Source organism: Alligator sinensis, unplaced genomic scaffold (assembly GCF_000455745.1).
Source record: "Alligator sinensis unplaced genomic scaffold, ASM45574v1 scaffold999_1, whole genome shotgun sequence".
NCBI classification, from domain to species: domain Eukaryota; kingdom Metazoa; phylum Chordata; order Crocodylia; family Alligatoridae; genus Alligator; species Alligator sinensis.
Genome location: NW_005842571.1, coordinates 185,287 through 206,556, shown reverse-complemented (window position 1 = coordinate 206,556; position 21,270 = coordinate 185,287).

Genomic DNA, 21,270 nt, shown 5'->3' with positions numbered 1-21,270 from the left:
GCATCATGAAAACAGTCAACTCTCTGCAGACAGCCAGCAAGTGCTCCAGGGACCACGAGTGGCCCATGGACACCAGATGGGAACTTACGTTCTGTAACTTAACAGATGGATCCCTGTTCTGCTTTTGACTTGCAATGATAAAATCAAATGATCATGATACAGCTAAATAAGGACAACTACTCAGAAAGATCTATGATTCAGTGTGGGGATTTTAGAAGATGTAATTTGGAGGCTTGAAAACCTCCTTGTGGTAATGACTAATGTGCAAAAGGAATAGCAGGGGAGATGAATTATTGCTCTGATTCACGTTGTGTTAAACTATATTTTATCAGATAAGCATATCTCTTTTTCACCTGCCACTCACAAACACATATATTTTCTGTCCCAGACACATTTTTTCCACACTGATATAATAGGAAATATTGTTTCAGAAATAAACAAGAAAAATGGAGTTTACAGTGAGAGTCAAAATAGAGGCTGTCCTACAACGAGGTGACATATTGTTTGTATATTACATGATATATAATTGTATTTTTCCTTTGTAGCTATTGTACCCACTACCACCTTGTCTCCGTCTATCTTTTCTTGGACAAAGTCAGCTAGAACATAGTAATGTTTTGCACATCTGTGATACCAGACCTTTGTTGACCCTTAATCCTTTGAAATCAGGCCAAGGATATTATAAGAGGCCAAGTAAGCCAGCTTTGAAGTCCATTTCCTCCGCAGCTACCCTCTCATCCCCATGAGACATTTAAGGTAGTTACTACTTAAGGCACATCAATGACATCTTCATTGTATTGACACCTGCAAAGGAATCACTAGAGCAATTTCACCAGAACTTGAACGCCTTCCACTTTAACACCTTCCACCACCCCATCAGACTATCTCTGAAATACTCCACCCAAGAAAATAATTTATTAGACACTGCAGTGAAGGTTTTCATTGACCATATCCCCAGCACATTGTACTGGGAACTGACTGATCATCACAGCTATCGGCACATTATCAGCTTTCATCCTAAGCATGGCACTAGTTCCATCATATGCAGTCAACCTCTACATTGCAATCATAATGATATGATTATATCTTTGCTGATCTCACCGACCAGGATGCATAACTTAAAGATCTGGAGCAGGGATTTCTGCAATTACAGTACAATCCCCAAACTGTAGCTATTTAAATCAACAATACCAGATACAGACCTCACTTTGACCTGCTATAATACAAGCCCTGGGACAAGAACAACAGAGTCTGTCTGGCTGTCACCTAAGCTTAGACACATCATTGTGGCTAATGACTTCCAGTCCCTCCTGGGAAAGGATGACTGTCTCAAAGTAATAATGGGGGGCAAACCTGTCCTGTTTGGCAGGCAGCACCCTATCCTCCAACAGCATCTCTCGTGAAAAGGCTACCTGACTCCCAGTCTCAGTGAGGCACCAACTCAAGTTGGTTGCAGTGGACCCAAATGCCTTCTGTGCCCCAGATACAATACAAACCACATTACTGCTGAACCAAATGACACAGATTATAACATCTGAGGTTCGTTCACTTGCAACTCCACCAATGTCATATATGCCATCACCTGCTTCTAGTGCCCCTCTGAAGGGGATGATGCAGGGAAGGGGTGCAGTGGTGCAGTTGCACCCCCACCCCGCTTTGATTCCTGCTCCAGCCAAACTTTCCAAGCAACTGCCTGGGAGAGGCAGTGGCATTTCTATTCAGGCAGTGCTAAGGGAGTCAACTGACATCATGGTTTATTATAATCTACCTGATTCCTGGTGATTTCTCTTTACTTTACAGGTGTTAACAATGCTCTCTACTGTTTTAATGGGTCTTGATGTTCCATTGATCAAACTATCCTTTTTTCTACAGTTTTGCTGTCTATTAGCCCTTCTTGGTAATATTTCTCTTCTATTTCACAGCCCTGCAGACTGTTTTTATTTTTAGCTAAAAACTTAACTCAGGTGTGAAAATATTAGCTCAGGTGAACATTGACTCAGGTTTGGAAATGACTAACAGTGAAATATTGGATGCACTGTCAAGATACTCAAAAGTCTGGATGTTGTTTTAGGAATCTGAATAAGAAATGTACATTTAATTGTAATAACAGCAGGACCAATGAAACAATATCTTTTATCTATTTTTGTCTAGTTTGTTGTGTTTTTTAAACTTAAAATATAATGTAGCAAATTAGCATATATTCAAATAAAGTTGTATTTGGTTTTGCTTTCATGTAAAACTGAATAATATAGTACAATCGTGTAATATGGGCCCCTAGCATATTAGTAAATCTTCCATTTCCTCTTAACTGGAGAAAAATGTGTGTTGTGTTATGGGATGATGCACCATGCCATCTGCACCCTCCTTTTAAAAATCCTTGACCTGCTCATGTTCCTCTGCTATCTACATTGGACAGACTGGGGAAATCCCTATGTGACAGAATGAATGAACACCACTCTGACATCAGCTGCAGGACACGTAAGCCTGTAGCAGAACACTTTAACACCCTGGACGCTCTGTTGTTGGCTTGAGGGCGGCACTTCTCTGACAGCAAACATTTAAAAACAGATTTGAACAGGAAATTGCAGAACAAAAAACAATCTACAAACTGGATTGTGTTAAGTATGTTTTACACAGGAACTATGGATTCCTATCCCATTATCTGGATTAGCTTTTGTGACTCCTTTTTTCCTATGGTTTTACTGCATATTTACTTGTCTCTCCCAGCATTGCCCTCTTCCCCTCCTCTTTGTCCCTTCTCCCTTGTTTTTGTATTCTAGTTTGTCTCCTTCTGATCTTTCTGCACATCCTTGCACAGCATCTGATTAAGCAAGCTTCAGTTCATGAAAGTTGTACTCTCTCTCTCTCTGTATATGTATATATATAGTAAAAGCTCTGGTAACTGGTATCTTACAACCTGGCATGCTCAATTAACCAGCATGCTGGCTTGTAAGATAAAGTGAAACCGGCAGTGCCCACCCTGGCATTTCTGGTTTCTCTGAGCCCCCACGGCCCAGGGCAAAGCAGCCTGAGCTGCCGAGCCCCCACAGCCCAGGAGCATAACAGGTTGCATGGGGCTGTGTGGGGCCTGCCTCCCTGTTCTGTGGGGCCTGCAGGGCCCGCGGGAGGGGCAGTGATGCGGTGGGAAGGGTGGCAATGCTGCGGGAGGGGTGGAGGGACACCCCAGACTTGGCGGAAGAAGTGGCAGCCCGGGCCTCTCAATTAACTGGGATATTTTGTTATCCAGCATCCCCCATTCCCAGGGGATGCTGGACAACAGAGCTTTTACTGTATATACATATATATGTGTGTGTATATATGTATACAGAGAGAGAGAGAGTGTACAACTTTCATGAGCTGAAGCTATCTTAGTGTATGTACACACACACACACACACACACACACACACACACACACACACTTATTACTTTGGTCAGTGTATAAGGAACAAATCTACCTGCCTTCTACCTGCTTTATTTCCAGCATTCACTGCAGCAGGAACCTCAACTTCTATCATTTGTAAGAAATATAACTCTTAGAATTACCTGTTTTGGGCAGAAATCAGGAACTCAGGAAGTTAGGGTACTGCTGGACCTACAGCCTCCTTTATGTAATCTTGACCACTCTACTCCAGTCAGATAAAGAACATATTTTGGTGAAGCAAACTGCATTTATATAGTCTGCATCATCATTTATATGAGTACCTCTCCTCTCCAGACCCTAGCAGACTTTAAATTTTTCCTTCCTATATCTCCATCCTTACCTCAATGCGACTTGTTTACTTGTACATTTGTACTTCGCAAATCTTGGCTTTTCTTCAGAAATGTTCCAAAATTCTACCCTTAGAGAGCTTTACTGGACTTGGTAGCATTTGTTCAACTGTTCAAAAGAGTACACAGAATGAAAACACAAGGAGAAAAAAATATTCCTATTTACTATTACTGAGTTATAATGAAACGGAATTTGTGTCCCATTCCCATGAATACTAAATAAGTTCATTATGATCAGGGCTATCATGTTACAATGAATTCCATTATTCATAAGGATGAGTCACAAAGGAAACTTCTTACCACATGCACATTGCTTTATTTGCATATGACAGCCATGATAAGAATAAATACACATTTGGTCAGGTGCTTTCAACAGAGAAATTAACAGGAAACAACAAAACTGCATGCAATGTTAAAGAGTCATATATATAACATATTACTACTATTGCATTGCTAATATGAATTAAACATTAACTGTTCCCATTAAACTTTTTCTGGTGTGCATAACAAATTATGGAAGTTAATTGCTACAGAAGAAGAAATTTAATTTTAACAGGATAAACAAACCTACTTTTTAAAGAGAGGAAGCACGAAAAAAATATATGGCTGGTAAACAGCCTTCTTAGTCCAATCTGGTATCTCTCCTAAACGAAGGATGCACTAAGTTGAACAATGGTTGTGTGTTATAGACAAATAGCCATTGCAAAGAAGGTTTAGATCAAACTATTTTCTTTGTGCTCCTTAACATTTAGCCTCAGTTTTTAAAGCTAGAGAAAATTAACTTTACCTTGTTTATCTGGATATCTGCTATGTATCTAGCCATTATGACTAATTTTAACAGTACATTTGGACACATTCTTGTTATAAATGATTCAGGGACTTGTCTCATTTGACAACACTATCTTTAACAACCCTTTTCTTTGGGCATTACTTCTTGGAGTCTTGTCACAGAAAATACTAGCCTGTGGTCTGATGTAGCTACATGATCTACATATGCTTCTGAGATATCCAAGAGAAGCAAGGCTGGATGTACTGCTTCCCTTTAAAATCAGGGAATAGCCAGTAAGTCTTTAAAGAACTATCCAAATACTGCTTCCTTAGATAGAGGCAGTAGCATAATAGGTGGTAGGTGACTAGGGCACCCATGTAGAGTGGGAGCAAGAATGGCAGCTGGCACTGCTCCACAACCCAGTGCCACAGATGGATTGAGGAAGCATGAAAAAATATATGGCTGGTAAACAGCCTTTTTATTCCAATCTGGTATCTCTCCTAAACGGAGGATGCACTAAGTTGAACAATGGTCGTGTGTTGAACAATGGTCCTGTGCTCCTCAACCCAGTGCCCCTGATGCTGCTGCCCTGGGCACAGACACTGGTAGTTATATCTCTGGATGGTTATGTCAAGAAAGAGAAAGGGGTTAGAATTTTTTGCATTGGTTATCCATAGAACTAGTAAAATCATGTTTTTCTTAAATGAAAATCGATAACAGGGTGGTCTGTACTCTCTGTGGAATCTCACAGATAGCCTTTGTCCATGGAGTGCTAACATAGGTCCTGATGCTCAAAACACTTTAGGTGCAGCTAAGTTTACCCTGTATGATTTGTCTCATTGGAGCTGGAATTGGAATTGGTACCAGGTCTATCATGTACAGTTTTAAGTGATAAAAAGTCAATATTTAAAACATTTGAAAAAAAATACATACACTTTATACATGGGCACATTAAGCAGCCAACATCTTACTTCTAATGATGTGAAATATTTTGACTGAGTGAGAGGTCTACTATTTGCTATTGCTTTATTTTACAGGCCACAAATACATAAAACATGTGTATTGCTACTAAAACTGTGTATACGTGACAAGTAACTGATCATCCAAGTACATGCAATTGCTGTGTATTTCCAAAGACATATCCAGTCCTTTCTGTCTTGTAAACTAGAGCTTTGTGAGATTAACAGTTGTGATTTGTCCACTTCAGGTAGGGTTACAAAGCAATCTGCTACACTGCAGCATTTTCCCCGTCTTGTAATTAGAAAGATTACAGAGAGATACATGTTGGAAGTGATTTTTAAAGTACTTTTAAGACAAGGACTAGATTTAGTTCCTATCCTTAAAAATCAGTTGAAGTGCTATCCAGTGAAGCAGCTATGCAATAGGGAACTAAATGAAATTTTTTCCAGAATATTAAAAATTTTATATAAGGCAATGGGCCAGAACCAAACTGGTAAACTGAAAACTTAAAAGGAATTTAGGCAGATAAATACCAAAGTTGGGGCAGGGGAGGAAGCAATCCAGAATGATGGGTCATTCCCTGGGTAAATAACTAGCAGGCTATTATGCAAAGGAGGGTGGGGGCATGGCATCACCTTATTCTCTGGCCACTTCTTTAAAAGAGTGAACATTGAGGCCTGTACAAGACTTCAGGAGACAACTCAGTGTTCTGGATCCTGAGTGGATAAAGGTACCTAATATGAGGCTCTGAAGTGGGTGCTTAAGCTGTTTAGAAGGATGGAAGATTATTCCATCCTTGGAGGCTGAGACCGGCTCCAAAAATAGCTTGAAACCCTCTTGGTCAAGCTGCTGAGGGGGTGGGGGTGGCAAGAGAAACCTAACTGTAGGTGTATACTACAGACCACCAAACCAGGGAAGGAACTTGATTTGGAGTTCACCCAAGAACTGACTGAGGCCATACGTGCACATGACATGGTTGTCATGGGCAATTTCCCAGACATCTCCTGGGAGGAACACTTGGCCAAGTTGTATCGGTCACGATCCTTCCTGATCTGTGTTGAGGAGCTCTTCCTGACTTAAGAGGTGCATGGGCAAACCAGAGGTGATGCTCTATTAGAACAGCCATGAAACCATCATGTTCACTGTCCTACTTAAGACAGACAAATCAGATAGCAGGATTGAAGTCTTGGACATCAAAAATGCGAATTTCAAGAAGCTTAGGTCACTAGTAGGGGAAGCGCTATGGGACCAGGGACTGAAGGCAAAAGGTGTGCACGAAGAATGGCTGTTCCTTAAGGACACAATCCTTGAAGCACAAAGGAAGTCCATTCCTATGCAGAGAAAAGGTAACAAGGGCTGGGAAGCCCTCTTGGCTAACAGGGAAATCATGTTCCTCTTAAGAAAGAAGAAAGAGGCTTATAAACAATGGAAGCTTGGGGTGGGCCCCATGGAGGACTATTCTACAACAGTCTGCATTTTCAGGGAACAAAGAAGAGGCTAAAGCAGTGACTGAACTTATATTAGCAATGGGAGTCCAGGACAACAAGAAGTCCTTCTTTAGGTACATAGGGAACAGAAGGAAAACAAACGGGAGTGTGGGGCCATTGCTCAACAACTCAGGAGATCTGGTTACTGGAACCCAAGAGAAAGATGAACTCCTGAATGACTACTTCACCTCAATCTTTCACCAGACCAAGGGGAAAACTATGCCAGGTAGTAGAGGATGAGCGTGGTAGGAATAATTGCCTTCCTACTATTGCTGTAGAATTGGTATATGACCAATTAATAAAATTAGATGTATACAAATTAGCGGGACCAGATGATCTTCATCCAAGAGTGCTGAAGGAACTGGCCAAAGTAATTGTGGAACCCCTGGCAAAACTCTTCTACAACTTGTGGTGCCCTGGAGAAATCCCTGAGGACTGGAAGAGGACCAATGTTGTGCCCATCCACAAGAAGGGCAGGAGGGAGGAACTGGGTAACTATAGGTGAATCAGCCTAACTTCCAGCCTAGGGAAAATCCTAAAAAAGTTCATCAAGGAGGCTATCTGTGATAAGCTTGCAGAAGGTAAGATTCTGAATGACAGCCAGCATGGCTTCGTTGCAGGCAGGTCTTGCCTTACCAACTTCATTTCCTTCTATGACCAGGTAACTCACCACCTGGACATGAGACAGCAGGTTGACACTGTATACCTTGACTTCTAAAAGGCCTTTGATCTAGTATCCCACAATATCCTCTCAAGAAAATTGGAGGATTGTGGGCTTAACTCCAAGATAGTCAGGTGTGTGAGAAACTGGCTGCAGGATAGGACCCAGAGAGTCATAGTGAGCAGATCTGTCATCGTGGCAAGAAGTGGGCAGCGGTGTCCCACAGGGGTCAGTGCTTGGTCCAGTACTTTTCCACACCTTTATTAACGATTTGGATGTGGGGGTGAAGAACTCACTGGCCAAGGTTGCAGATGACACCAAGTTATGGGGGAGCATGGTCACACTTGAAGATAGGCTACAGATACAGGTAGACCTAGATAGGCTAGTAATTTGGGCAGATTGGAACCTAATGAAGTTCAATTTGAGAAATGTAAAGTGCTCCACCTGGGGATGAGCAACCCCCAACACACCTGTGGGTTTGGTGGCACCAAACTGCCTAGCACCACAAATGAAAGGGTCCTGGGGGTAATAATAGACCACAGTATGAATATGAGCTGCAGTGTGATGCTGTAGGCAGTAGGGCAAATAATACTCTGGCATGCATCAATTGATGCATCTCAAGCAAAACCAAGGAGATAATTCTTCCACTCTACTCAGCACTGGTGCCACCACAGCTGCAGTACTGTATCCAGTTCTGGGCATGACACTTAACAAGGACATGGACAAGCTTGAGAGAGTCCAAAGAAGAGCCACCTGTATGATCAGTCTTAAACGGCAAGCATACGAGGAAAGCTGAGGGATCTGGGAGCAAGGGCGCGGTGAGCAAGTGTTCACCAGGGCACCCGAGGAGAAAACCAGGAGTAATGGCCACAAATTCCTGAAAGATCGATTCAGGCTCAACATTAGGAAAAACTTCACAGTCAGGGTGTCCAGACTGTGGAATAAGCTCCCCCCAGAGGTGATGCAATCACCTGCCCTGGAAATCTTCAAGAAGAGACTAGACAGTCACCTTGTTAGGGTCACCTGACCCCTCAGTTGTCTTTCCTGCTTGGTGCAGGGGGGTGGACCTGATGATCTTCCGACATCCCTTCTGGCCTTACAATCTATGAATCAATGAATCTATGCACTCCCATGTGATTAGTGTTTCTTATTAGCAGAGGTGTTAATTTTCCACATTAAGAATGCAAGGAATTTTTAAACATGCCAAAGTCTAAGACTGAAGAGCCTAACGGTCTGATTTGGACTTTGGCCAATGTTTTAACATTAATAAGATACAGCATGGGAACTGTGAGAAATTGGTGATGGAGTCAAGTGTTTCTTTGATCTGCTTCTGTTGATTTACAAGGCCTTATTTCCCTGAACACAGGAGGATTTAAACAAGCAAATGTTTTTCTTCAAAGCTTTAAGCCCCTTTCTGCAACTTAGAGCTTAACTGAAAGAAGTCTCTTTAGGCTTTTCCCAGTGCTTTTGTGGCTGTGTTCATGGCTTTTCTCTGTTCCTTCCTTCTGTATTTTACTGTTGTTTTCCCTCCTTCAATCTCACACACATGCCTGTACTCAGGCAATGCCCAGCAGAACCCTTCTACCCACATAGTACATATGTCCAAGTGCCCTTGTGTGTGCCTTTGTTTAGGCAATGACACATATCTGTGTTCTGTTTTGGTGGCTGCTAGATTTTCATACAGAGACTTAAATATTTCTTACAATTATCCTTAAAGAGGATTTTATTCTTTGATATTCTATATAGAACCCTTGTTCAAAACCTTAATGCTCAGGTACTCAAGAAGGATTTGGAGCCTAGCTGAGCTATGTTTTATAACCTGAACAAATAATGGAAACTATGAAATTATAAAAAGCAGAGGCTTGATTGGAACTTCCTCTTCCTCCATCTTCTGCCCCTGGAAGAGAGTTTTCTTCCTATCCCCATAACTGCTGTTACAGTTGAGAGGAAGGAGTAAATGAATGATTGTGGGAAGGTCAGGTATGGAGTAGCTGTTTATTCAGAATTAGTGTTGAAGAATACATCTGAGTTGTGTGGCTGCTTGCAGGGTGAGTGGGAACATGCTGATGGTCACTGGGGGAACTATTGGGATGGGTGTTTGCACATAGGGATGACTAATGTGGTAGTATGTGCAGAGTGGGTGGATTTGTATGTGAATGAGACTGGGTTGGAAGTGAATGAGAGTAGGAAGAAAAAAGAAACAGGATCTACTAATTATGTTTTCACTTTATGTCTTTGTGATCCAAGAGTTTTCAAGCTTTTGAGATTACAGTTTAATACGAGATTGTCTCATGGATGAGACAAAGTGTTTTTGTGGCCTGCTCGCAATGTGCAGAGCTGATTTCACAGGCATTTCATGGCGGCCCTGCCCCTTGGTGCTGGCTGGCAGAGAGGTGCTGGTGGGATGGAGGGAGGAGAGATTCTTCCTCCCCCCAACCAGGAGCTTTCTGCCAAGCAGCACCAAGGGGCAGGCCGCCATGAAATGCCTGTGAAATCAGCTCCGCACATTGCGAGCAGGCCATGAAAACCTTTTGTTTTACTGCAGTTTAGGTAGGTCTCTATCCATGAGACAATCTCTTGGTGGCATCCCTCCTCCACCCTACAACTACCTCTTTGTCAACTTCTCTGCCTTGAGAGTGGCTACCATCTTGTCTGCCCTCCTTCGTGCTGCCCTGCCATCTGGTATCTTCCCCTCCTGGCAGCGGGGACTACCAGCTTCCACTGGGAAGCCAGCATTTTATTTTTATTAAGTGTTGTTGTTGTTGATTTAATGGATTTCATGGATTAATGTTCCTTGAGGGTTTGTGGTTATATGGTATTACTGAATGCTTGATTGTACACTTTACTGAGACTGATAAAATTTGTGCAGTGTATACTTTGTAAAATTCAGAAGCCAGGTTCATTGGGGGCTGGTATTTTCCTGGAATTCAATGCTACTGTGGCTGTTTTCATGTCTGGTTTATCAATTTCTCTTTTGAATAGCTCTTTGGAAAGGTCATATATGGTTTGTATTTTATGCTTATGTTAAAATCGTTCCATTTTTTATATATTAAACTTTTGTTTTGAGTTGTATTTTAATTATAATAGCATACTTTTTTAATTATGTATTGGCCATGAGATCCAATATTAACTTTTCATACAATCATACCTTGGTTTTTTAATGCGTTCTGGGCTTAAACTGAACTCTGCCTTTTCCCTATGCAGTGTTTTAATTCTGATGTGTTGTACAGATCACACCATATACAAGCGCTTTTTTTTTGTTCCCTCCATACTCAAGTGAATGCAATTGAATGTTTTCTGTATTTTTTTTCTAATTATTTACTCATTGGTCCTTACTCCTTTGAATATACATATGCACTTTTTAGATGTCCTTTTACTTTGAGATGCCTGATTAGGTGAATAAAATGACACATAAACCTTAAAAGTTTTTTCCATTAGATACCATTTCAGAAACTATTATGAATCCCATTTTTAAAAAGTTGGGATCATAGGGACATAGGGCTGTTAGGGACTGCATAGGTTCATGTAGTCCAATCTACTGCTTAAGGCAGGATCATCCCTTACTAAACCATCCCAGCCAAGTGTCTGTCTGATCTGCTCTTGAAAATGTTGAGGGATGGAGTTTCCTCTTCTCAAGGCAGTCTGTTCTAATGCTTGACATTCTGGAACATCCCCTTATATAGAGTATTAAGTGCCCATTTCTAGATTAGTGCTGTCATAACAGTCTGACCATAAGTGTTGAAATTCCATCCTGAATACCTTGTCTCATTCTTCCATATCAACATTATATTTAATCTGCCTACTTATTTGCATGTAATGTCTTCAAGACACATTTTAAAGCCATTACTTGCTGTTAAAACTGAATTTTCTTTTCTCTTAAATTCTGTTCCATTATTTATTGCCAATGAATCTCTTAAAGATTTCTTATAAGGCTTACTTGTGTTACAAGTTGTGCCTAACTTTAAATTACTATTTGAACAGCTTTGCTAACAGCAACGGTGAAATTAAATTGCTAACTCTTTTCATATTTTCAATACCTCTGGGATTCAGACATGTGATTCTCAACCAGGTACCATAGCATGATGAAGATACCTTCAAGGTGCCACACAATATTAAGATCCCTTCAAAGGTGCCACACAATATTAGCACTGTTAGATGTGCAAACATGATTCAAAAGATAAACTGAGAAATTTCAAATAGGAATCAAGTTTAAAACATTCTGACTTGTTGTGATCTTTCTGAGTTCTTGGCAGTGGAAGACGTGCTCTATTATCTTTCTGTAGTACAAAATTGAGTGAAAACTAAGAGCTGACATTTTCTGAGAGGAGCCTCGAGTCTATCAAGGGGTGCCTTGAGCCTGAAAAGTTTGAAAACCGCTGATCATCACGAACCGTTGTGAACTGCACCCACCTATAATTTAAGTACGTGAAAAAGCTAAGAAATTAAAAAATGACTCACACAAACTGAGATCTACATCTTTGCCCTAGAATCTAAGATCTCAATAGACAGCAAAAAAAATCAAGATAACAAGACATTATTTACGTACATCTTGAAAAACTATCACTTTAGTTAAGAATGCTGCAGGCTTTAATTTCTGTTTTTGTTTACATTTTCTAAAGCAACAATTTTGTCCACTCATGGGCATCATAGTAATCCAACTGAAGAGTCTAGAAGAGAGAAACAAGAATAATAAAGTGCTTAGAAAAATGAAACATTGAAGTAATTTCATTTTTTTAGCTTAAAGGGAAGATTGAAAAGATATGATAACTGTCTTTTAATAAAGTATATAAGAGTTATTAGGATAGTGATACATTGCTTTCCATGGTCACTGGGAGACGGACAAGAAACATCAGCTTTAGTTGCAGAATCCTTCTTGGATGCTGTTTAAGAACAGGTTGAACAGGCATCTCCTGGGGATCTTCTGGGGGTACTTAATCCTGCCTCAGTGCTGGGGTTTGCAGTAGGTGAGCCCTTGAGTCCTCCTCTAGCTCTGCATTTCTACACTTCTGGGATTCTGTGAACACCAAAAAACCCAAACCACTACCTATAAGAGTAGAGAAAATAAACACATGCTGAATTTGCACTAATCAGACTAAGAATGTCAGTACACAAAAGTGGTTTGGACTGCTGTGTGTTGTTCACTATACAAATATAATAAATGACAGTCTTTTCTTCAAGAGACTTTCAGTGTAGAAGACTTGAAGTTTGGTCAATTTTTTTTCAGAAGTAGTTTCAGATAGCGAACCTGTTTATAGGTCTTTAGGATAGCTTTTCTTTTTCTTCTCTTTTTTTTTTAAGGTCGATAAGCTCAAATATAGTTGTATGATTCCTATGTATTATTTGATTACAGAAGCACCAAGGGAGTCTAATCAAGAATGAGGCTTCATAATGCTGGACACAGTGTAAACATGTAAAAGAAAAACAAAAGATAAAGGCAAAGAAGAAATGGGCAAAGTTGAGGAAAAAAGTGAGAAGAAAATAATCTTTCTAAAGTCAAAAAATGTAAAAAGTGTTTTTTTTATCTTCTTTGCTAAATAACTTATACAAATGAGAGGGGAAACTGACTGATAAGCCAGTAGAAACAATGAAACTGCCTTACACAGAGGTCTTTAAACTTAAGATATAAACAGAATGAGAAAAAGCAGGGAAATTAATTTAATTGCTTGTCTGGATAGCAGTCCTAGTTGTAGGATGTCTCAGGGCATGTCTACATGTAAACTTTGACACTCCTAAATTTAATGCGCATTAGCTTAATGCACATCAAGGAGATTCAGGCTCACGTCTACACATGTACATGTTAAAGTTCATTAATGCCACATGTGCGGACTGACATGGGAGAAAAGTTAGTTTAAAGTCAGTCCATACGCAGCGTTAATGTGCCTTAACCCTTCTACATGTGTATTAATGCACTTTAGCTATTTGCATCTCAGTTTGATACCTGCTTTTGCAGACATGTGTAGATGCGTGCCCTTAATGCACTTTAAATCGGGCTAAAGTTTCTTAAATCAGCACACCTAGACACACCCTCACTGTGTAAGAACATAGATTTGTAATTGAAATTAGTTGGATTATTATGCTAAATCTGAGTTCTACAGCTGGTTCCATTCAGATGTGTGTGAAGGGCGCCATGCGTATAGAGCGCATTGTAAGACCATGACTTTATCAGAACTCAGCTCATTAACCTGAGAATTTCCTGAATGTTCATTCTTAATTGAACCTCCTTTATGGTGTAATAAATTTAGTTTTTAGATTTAACATTCTTTTAAAAGATCAATAGGCATTTGGTAGAGGAATGACAATTTATTTGAATATGTAATTTATTTTCTCTTAGATATTTCTTACAATCTATTTCACTAGTGATTTTATTTTTAAATAAATCCTGGCATTTGTCCATAAGTATTTTGGCATGCCATGGATTATTGTAGAAATAAAGCTGAGTATAGAAATCTTTTATTAATTTTTTTCTTTTTAGGCTCAATGGACCTCCTCCTCAAACTCAAGGCACCCCTCAGAAAATACCAGCTTAGTTTTTCAATCATGCTTGACAGCAGAAAAATAATAGAACAATTCTTCTGTTGCTGAGAACTAAAAAACCACAACAGGTCAAAATGTTTTCTATTACCTCCTGTTTGAAACTCTGGATTTATCTTGTGAATCATGCTTGCACACTTAAACCAACAGTGTGTCTACACATGTGCTTAACAACGGAGTAGACTAATTAGCTCTTCAGTAAAGTGTCACCATCTACACATGCAGAATGCAGTAAATTAACTCTGCTGTAAGATAATACTGTCAGGGACAGTACAATCTTACAGTGTAGTAATTAACTGCGCTGAAATACACATGAAGCCAGTGACAGCAGGTGTAAAATGTGTCCAGTCAGCCCAAGCAGTAGCACAAGGCAGCCTGTTGCCTAGCCACATCGCTCCGCAGGATCATCACTCTTATGCTTCAGCCAGCCCCTTCACCACCTTCTGCTGCCACCTGGAGCCCAAAGATGATCCCCCTGGGCCAGCCTGGACCTGCTCCATCATGGTTCAAAGTGCTGCTGTCTGGGGTGCACATGCAGACACTGCACTCAGGAGCAGTGTACTCTGGCTCAAAATGCTCTTGAGTTTATCGTGTCACATTAATTGCAAATATAGATGCACCCAGTGTGTGGCAATCTGTGGCACTCCTGAAAGGATCTCAAGGCATCCCAAGGTGCCAAGGTACCCTCATTGAGAACCACGCCATATGCAATGCTTTATCCTAGCCTATTTAACAGACCTTGTTGAAAAAATAAAAAATATATAATTTTGTAAAAACATGTCAAAATAGTTTCATTTTGATAGAATTTGAAATTGAACAGTTTTTTGTGTTTTAATTTTTTCATGGGAAGCCCTCTCAACTTTCAGTAATTCAGCAATTCAAGTATCCAATTTCAATTTCTCATTCCTTTTTATCAGCAAATTAAATAACATGAATTATGTTCAGCTTTCCCCTTTTTCATGTCTTTTTTTTTAAGTTTTCCTCTTCCTTTTCTTTTGCTTCTCTTTCATCATTTCCAAGCTTAGTCATTTTCCCTTTTGCCTGGACTGTGAAGTTTGGAATATTAGAGTGGGGAAAAAGAAAACTGAAAAAAAAGAAAGCAGACAACGTGAAGATAAAAATCCTAGACATCAGTCATTCTATTACAGTTGAGTTTCAAAACCAGGCGGGAATTTGAATTCTTGAAAAAAAATTAAAATTTTTATTTTAAATAAAATCAAATTAAAGGAAAAGGGCACATCATTTTTCATTTAATTATATTTCAACATATGGAAAAGAAAGAAAAAAGAAGAAAATCACACTCTCCTGTTTAGAACATTATTTAGTGGAATCATTTCTTTTTCAGTGGAATTATTTTTTTGGCTATGTTTCAGTTCATTTCAAAGCATCTAAATCCACTGGTAGTTTGGATTAAAAGTGATTAGTGATTAAATTGTCTGGGAGCTTGCTGTAAATAGCCTAAATAGAAAACGGATGCTTGTACAGTACTTGTTCCTTTACAAGTTTTTCTTTAAAGATGGATTAGAAGATTGCAGTGTTACCAACCCTTACATTTCCCCCCCCAACAAATTTGACAATATTTGGAGTTTTTCTTAAAGTCCCAGCTCATGGTTGCATTTCTTTAAGTGAGTCTCTTGGCTTTCTTCTTATAAAGACTAGTGTTACTCTAAAAAAAAGTAGTCATAGCTGTGGTGGTCCAGGAATTATGCAAGAAGCAAGGATTTCTTAGGTTGATATCTTTTATTGGACCTATTATATGATTGCAGGGCTGTGAAATATGAGCTTCATTGCTAGAAGCAGCTAGCGCAATGGTAGGGAATTATTTGTGCTGGAGGGCCACTTAAGAAGTTTTGGTGAGCTGTTGTGGGTCAGAGGTGGTGGTGGTGGTAAGGTAGTGCTGCCCTAGTGTCAATTAGGGTGTGGACAATTAAGCTGTTTGCTCTGCATCCACCACCATGGTCACTGGATGAATCTGGCAGGCAGGCAGGTGGTTTCTATGGAAACCAGCCCAGGACCCCCCAGGGTAGGACGCAATTGGTTGGGCAGAGAGGATGGGACCATGGGCAGACAGGAAGCAGAATCTGGGAGCAGAATGGGCAGGTGGGGTTAGAGCTGAGATCACGGGGTGGTGTCAGTGTAGGGCTGGGGCCCGCAGCAGAGCCATGATCCACTCCCCTCACACCTCTGCCTGCAGAACTGGCGCTTATTGCAGGGATGTATGAGGAGTGGATCGTGGCTCTGCCTCAGGCCCCAGCCCTGCATTGTCACTGCCCCAACCAGCCTCTGCTCACCTGTTATGTTCCCAGGTGCTGCTTCCTGCCTGCCCACCCATGGCTTCATCCCATCTGCCTGCCTGTGTGCGCCCTGCCTGGGTGTCCCATCTGGTCTCCATGGAGACCCTGCCCACCCACCCTCTCTATCTGGCAGTTGGTCGGGGCAGACTGGCGGTGGCAGAGGGGCAGAGAGTTCAACTGCTATGCTGCCTCTTCCTTGCCGCACACTTGGCCGCCAATGTGGGGATGCAGTCAGAAAGGCTAACCTCACCTTGTCATGCATCCACAGATGCATCACAAGCAGGTCCAAGGAAGTGATCCTCCCCCTCTATGCGACACTGGTCAGGCCCCAGTTGGAGTACTGCGTCCAGTTCTGGGCGCTGCACTTCAGGAGGGATGTGGACAACATGGAGAGGGTCCAGAGGAGGGCCACTCACATGATCAGGGGGCAGGAGGGCAGGTCCTATGAGGATAGGCTATGTGATCTGAACCTGTTCAGCCTCCACAAGAGGAGGCTGAGAGGGGATCTGGTGGCCGTCTATAAACTGGCCAAGGGAGACCAGCAGGCAATAGGAGAGTCCCTGTGCCCCCGCGCACTACCGGGAGTAACAAGGAACAATGGCCATAAGTTGACAGAGAGCAGATTCAGGCTGGATATCAGGAGGAACTACACAGTCAGGGTGGCTAGGATCTGGAACCAACTTTCAAGGGAAGTGGTCCTCACTCCTGGGGGTCTTTAAGAGGAGGCTAGACAGACACCTTGCCGGGGTCTTCTGACCCCAGCATTCTTTCCTGCTGTGGCAGGGAGTCAGACTTGATGATCTGCTCAGGTCCCTTCTGACCCTACTAACTATGAAACTATGACCAGCCGCGTGTGTGCATCATAGCCTAGGCTGCCCCCTGTGTCTAGGTTGGGCAGGGTTGAAGGATCTGCCATGGGCCAGATAAAATCTCTTGGTGGGCTAGATCCATCCCACAGGCTGTATTTTGCCTGCCTCTGAGCTAGCAGCAGAATTGCAAAAGAAAGGATAGTTTGGTAGAACATCAAGACCATTAAAAAGATAAGGTTCTTATCACCTATGGAATAAAGAGTTTAGAAAGGATCAGGTAGGTTATAATGAGCCATGAATTCAATTACTCTTTCAGCACTGCCTGCTGACTTGAAATGCTACTGCCATTGCCAGTTAGTTGGTGTTAAATCTTGGTTGGACCAGGAATCAAAGCAGGGTCCACCCCTCACCCAGATCTGCCCCTGGTTGGGATAGAACTGAAGTAGTCAAAAGCTCGTCTAACTCCATCCTAGCTATACAGTTGGTGCAATGAAAGATATCACTCTAAGAAATACTTACCAATTATAAAGAACACATTTCTGGGTCTGCTGGTTACAGGCACCAGCTTGAACAGAAATGTACCCTGAAGACTAACAAATAAAAAGATAAAGAAAAAGATCCTTAATTTTTTGTAGTGTTTTATAATTTCATATTTTTGGGTCTGGTTTATGGTTCCTCAAAATTTGAGGTTGAAAATACTAGATTAGAAGGTACCAAATATTATGCATCTGCATAAAGCTGACCTTTTTGTTTTAAAAGTATCCCCTGGCTGGCATCCCTGGATAGTTAAAATTCTAGATGCATAGGTGCAGAACATAACCCCAAAGCACTGCTGTTTATTGTGCCCTTATGCTACCATATTCTCTTTGGTAAATTCCTTCTTAGCAGAGTCTCTTTTTACGTTGTGGCTAAGAGAGTTAAATAACAAAGAATCATAATTTATAAAACTCTTAGAGAATATCATTCTTATTACTTTCAATCCTTTGTCAGCTCAAAAAATTGTTTAAGGCAGGGAGGAAGGTCTGAATAAAAACTGTGATCACAGCAAGTCCAATGTGTGGATTTCAGGTGTAGTGATTTTAATAAGAGCTATTGATAACATAGGCACAAGCAGACATTTTAAATCTAAGAAAAGATGATAAGGTTTAGTTTAAACATCAAATTTGATAATGCCGTTTTGTGATAAAGTTCCCTTTCATCATGATATCAAACTTTTTTATTCTATACACTGTCAATTTTAATTATGTCATGTTTTATTTTGATTAAAATAGGATTCTGAGAAAAATAAAAATAAATTGATCTCCCTCACATTCCACTGATACATTCCATAACTTCTGAGTGTGAATTTTATCTATATAAAATTCTTCTGTGCCTAATTCAAAGAATCTGGGAGAATTCTCCCAAGTTTCTTTGGGTAGAGAAACTTAACCAGTCACATGTAAAGACATTTGAATGCATGAAGCCCTGAAGAGTGGAGATCTTGCAGTGCTGATGTCATGCATCCAGGGGGAGGGGCACTGTGCACATATCTCAGAATGCTCTGCCTCTGAGCTAGCAGCAGAATTGCAAAAGAAAGGATAGTTTGGTAGAATATCAAGACCATTAAAAAGATAAGGTTCTTATCACCTATGGAATAAAGAGTTTAGAAAGGATCAGGTAGGTTATAATGAGCCATGAAGTCAATTACTCTTTCAGCACTGCCTGCTGACTTGAAATGCTACTGCGATTGCCACTGATTGTGAAAATGCATGTGGGCACCTTAATAAACCTTGGGGGAGGGGGGGTGCCATGGCATCTGTGAGCACTGTGTTGGGAACCACTGCACTAGACTAACTCTAGATGACTCCCTGCTAAGGGTCTAGTCTCCTTTAATTGCTGTCTGGAGTGATTGACTCTTTAGGGACCCTAGGTACTTAATTCCTTTTCTTTGAATAATAACCTGGGGGCAGATACCTAAAGTGTAGGTATGCTGAAGCTGAAATTGGAGACACTGGTGGAAGGAAGCCTATGGATTTGACCTAAATGCTGTCTTCAGGGAAGATTCATGCACTTTGTACTTTTTCTTAAGAATTGTTAAAAAATTCTGTTTACTGTTAAGATAATTATTAGTTCATAGATTTTTATCTGTTTTTATAAGCGTCAAGGCATTTTATAAACATTCCTAATTCTCAAGCCAGTATTGCTAGATCCAGTGATAACTGTTATGTTAAAGATTTTCATTTTTTGGCTAATGTTATTAAAAAGATGGAGACAAGTTATTTGCATAACTTTTGAACTCCACAGCCCATCAAGTTCTCATTTGCTATGGATTGTAGTTTAAGTGTATCACTGCTTCAGCCCTTCTCGGTATTACAAAATTGCTTTGATGCATTTCAGTCCAGGTACATTTTCAACACATCTGCTGGAGATTTTTTACACTAGGGTAAAAAGGTTGTCCATTTGCTTTCCTTTAAATAGACTGAATATTGGCTCTGAAATGGTTCATTTTTATATTCTGAGTCTGTTACACTAATATCTCATGTGTTTTAGGTGTTAGTTATTTTAAGCAGTTACTTTGTTTCTGTCATTCTGTGATGAATGAATGATCTTTTCCACCCATTGAATCGCTCCACTAGAACTTTAGGCCTCTTTCTAGGGAGATTCTCTGTCCTTGGATAAACAGGGAAGGAGTCTAGACCTTGGGAATAAGAGACTAACAAACCTATTGGATGATGCACCTGCATTATATATAGTGTACTCAGGCCCCAACCCAGCTATAAATTATGCAGCAATGTGCTGTTCAATTTAGTTGTAGGGCCCCATCTCTAAAGAGCTTCATTTTAAACTCCTGCATGGTATAGCCACCTCCCCTGAGCCATCTGTCCTACTGGTGGCCGTGGTCACAAAGTATGTGTCTATACCATGTTTTTGGCATTCTTGGGGACAATTTGCCTACTTGATCCTGCTTGCACATACCAAACTCAGAAATATAGTGCTGAAGTCACTGAAGGGGCATCCTCCCTGGCTACTCTTGAGCTCTCTGTCTTCACTGTGCTTGAGAGTAGCTTCACAGGTATCCCTGCAGCAACGTTAGTACTGCATTTCTGTGTTTGGTGTGTGTTAGTGGGATGGGTGGGTCTGTGCTTGAGGGCTGTGTATCCAAAATTCCTGAGGATGCAGAGTAGACATGGCCTGACAAACAGTACTACTACATACATTCCAGTTCCTGATACGAATAATGCTTTATCCTTCAGGTTGTTTCACATCCCATCATTCTTTTAATGACAAAGAACATAGAATTTTCACTAAAGTTTCAGCCTTCTAAGATCAAAGTGGCCAGGGGTGCATAGGAATGTTAGATAATATTTTTGATGGTGACATGAGTAGAGCTTCTCATAATAATATTCATACTTTTGGATTGCAGGGTAGGCACATGGTACAACACTTCAAGTGATGACCTAAGAGGCAACTGGCAAACAACCCTCATAGGGCGCGTCCACACATGCAAGCATGTGCGCTTGCAGCAGCTCAAATAGAAGTGGTGCAAATCTGAGCTGGGGCTTTTTGCTTCAGTGCACGTGCTCAGGCATGCACTTTGTTGTGGAGCAAATTGTGCCACTTGGGGCAAAATAACCCTGCCTGGCTCCTCCTAGATCTTCAGCCAGGGGGAACTAGAGCCTGGGGCCAACACCTGTGCTGTCCCCAGAAGTATAAAAAGCTGCCCTGGCAAGTAGCTCAGGGCTACTAGTTATCAGGAACTTCTGGGGCCCAGATAATTGGTACCTGTGGACACTACCCCTTGTGCCAGCTGGACTGTTGAAGCATCCCTGGGAGTTCCCCACCCCCTCTCCCCACGGCAGCAGTCTGGCAGTGGGGGCTCCTGCTTGATGCAACAGCATTGGCCCCAAAGCTGCACACCTGCCAGACCTAGATGGTGACTGCAAGGCTGTAGCAGAGGCATCTGCACCTCTGGGCCAGCTGCCAGTGGGCTGTGGCTGTACAGTGGGCCT